The sequence below is a fragment of the Sardina pilchardus genome, chromosome 6, assembly GCF_963854185.1.
Source record: "Sardina pilchardus chromosome 6, fSarPil1.1, whole genome shotgun sequence".
Taxonomy (NCBI): Eukaryota; Metazoa; Chordata; class Actinopteri; order Clupeiformes; family Clupeidae; genus Sardina; species Sardina pilchardus.
The window spans coordinates 24,553,625-24,556,124 of NC_084999.1; the positions used below are offsets into that span (position 1 = coordinate 24,553,625).

Sequence of the window (2,500 nt, forward strand, 5' to 3'; positions counted from 1 at the left end):
GCGCAAATGGCAAAAGGACCGACTCCATGTGTCCCTCCAAATCCTCCGATGTTGTTTGGCGAACTACCACCGGGCCGTTAAAGCCGCCAAATCACAATACATCTCCACCCTGGTCTCCAGCAACAGTCACAAACCCCAGGTTCTTTTCAATACACTAAATTCTCTCATTAATCCCCGAAATGTCTCCCCTGTTGTGCCCTCACCTGCCCTCTGTGAAAGCTTTCAAAAGTTCTTCATAGACAAGATTGCAGCACTGAGGCCTTCTGGTACCTCCACCACCCCACTCCCTGCCCCTCCCCCCCTCCTCCAGCCAGCTGCCCTCAAGCAGTTTGAGCCCATTTCTCTGTCCTCCCTATCTGCTGCAATCAGACATCTGAAGCCCTCCAACTGCCCCTCTGACTGTCTACCCTCCCGCCTATTCAAAGATGCTACTGTCTTTGACTCAGTTGCCCCCTTCCTCCTCCTGCTGGTCAACAGCATCCTGTCCTCTGGCTGTGTCCCAGGTGCCTTCAAGCATGCTGTGGTGCAGCCATTACTAAAGAAACCAAACCTGGACCCTTCTACTCTCTCAAACTTCAGGCCAATCTCCAAACTACCCTTCCTGTCTAAAGTCCTTGAGCGAGAAGTTTATGTCCAGCTGCAATCATTTCTTACCAACAACAACATCTTTGAGAAATTCCAGTCCGGCTTCAGAACAGCCCACAGCACAGAGACTGCTCTCCTGAGAGTGCTAAATGACCTGCTCCTAGCCGCTGACTCAGGTAGCCCTGTGATCCTGGTGCTGCTAGACCTGACAGCAGCCTTTGACACCGTGGATCACGGGATCCTGCTGTCTCGGCTTGAACATCGTGTAGGCATCAAAGACACAGCCCTGAATTTCTTTCAGTCCTATCTGGCTGACAGGAGCTTCTCTGTTCAGCTCGGAGATTGCATCTCTTCTGTTGCCCCCCTCACCTGTGGGGTCCCTCAAGGCTCTATACTAGGTCCCATCTTATTTCTTCTATACATCTTACCCTTAGGGGAAATCCTGGCAAGACACAACATCTCTTACCATTGCTTTGCCGATGACGTCCAGCTGTATCTCCCCCTAAAGGCCAATGGGCAGGCTGCGCTCCATTCACTGCTTGACTGTCTGGCTGACATCAAGGCATGGATGGGTGCAAACTTCCTCAACTTAAATGAGAACAAGACAGAGATAATTGTCTTTGGCAAAACCTCTCCGGCATTTTCCACCGATGCCCTGGGCCCTCTCGCCTCCAACATCAGGCCCTCTGTCAGAAATCTGGGGGTGATCTTTGACAGTGCCTTCAAGTTCGAGCAGCAGGTCAGTGCAGTGGTTAGGAAAAGCTTTTTCCACCTACGAACCCTAGCCAAGACCAAAGCCTACCTGCCCCGCAGTGCTCTGGAGAGAGTTATCCATGCATTCATCACTTCACAACTGGACTACTGCAATGCTCTTTACACCGGCATTGACCAATCTCAACTCCGCCGCCTACAGTTAGTGCAGAACTCAGCTGCTCGACTACTCACCTGTACAAAAAAGCGAGAACATATCACCCCGGTCCTTGCATCACTCCACTGGCTACCCATCCGCTACCGCATAGACTTCAAACTCCTACTGACTGTATTCAAATCCCTCCATGGTCTGGCCCCCACTTACCTGTCTGATCTCCTCCATCACCACATCCCCTCCAGAGCACTACGGTCAGCTGACCAGCTGCTACTGGAAGTGCCCAGGACCAGGTTAAAGACAAAGGGGGATAGAGCCTTTGCGGTTGCAGCCCCTAGTCTCTGGAACTGCCTCCCCCTCCACATCCGTGCGGCCCAGTCTGTGCACAGTTTTAAATCCCTGTTAAAAACCCATCTCTTTGCACTTGCTTTTAATTAGGGTCCCCTTCTTTTAATCACCTGTTTACAGTGTCCCATGGTCACCTTTTGATATCTCTCCTTTTGTTTTTATTTGTTTCTTTTTATCTTTTTAACTAAATGTGTGTCTCTTTTTACTTACTCTCTGCATTTTTGCACTTTACTGTGAAGCACTTTGGTGCGGCTCAGCCGTCTGTAAATTGTGCTATACAAATAAATTTGACATTGACATTGACATCAGAAGATTCTAGGTTCGACTCCTGGCTGGCTCGTCGGCATCTTTTGAGCCCGCGCCGGGAAGATCTCCAAGCTGGCCTTCTGTCCTCTGCTGGCCAGCACGTTAGCCGCGGCCTCAAGCGGGCCTCCGTATCCTCTCTGGTCAAAAGCCAGTCAGCCCGTCCAGGACCTCCGTCACGCTCCTAGCGCTCCAGCACAAATGCCCGCGCGCCTTTGCCTTTTCACAAGACGGGGGCAGAGTGTCTTCTCCCATATGGTCTAGCGGTTAGGATTCCTGGTTTTCACCCAGGCGGCCCGGGTTCGACTCCCGGTATGGGAAGCAGTTTTGTCTTGCCGTCACTCTAGGCTCTTTCCCAGTACACTCTGAGAGAGGAGCTTTACTGCCGGGGAAAGAGCA

General features: G+C 51.5%; 1 non-coding gene across 1 annotated transcript; it reads left to right on the top strand.

Moving 5' to 3' along the window:
- The first annotated feature begins 2,350 nt into the window (after positions 1 to 2,350).
- trnae-uuc (transfer RNA glutamic acid (anticodon UUC)) lies at positions 2,351 to 2,422 on the top strand. The gene has a single exon. It is a non-coding gene; the product is annotated as a tRNA-Glu (tRNA).
- Positions 2,423 to 2,500: the final 78 nt, after the last annotated feature.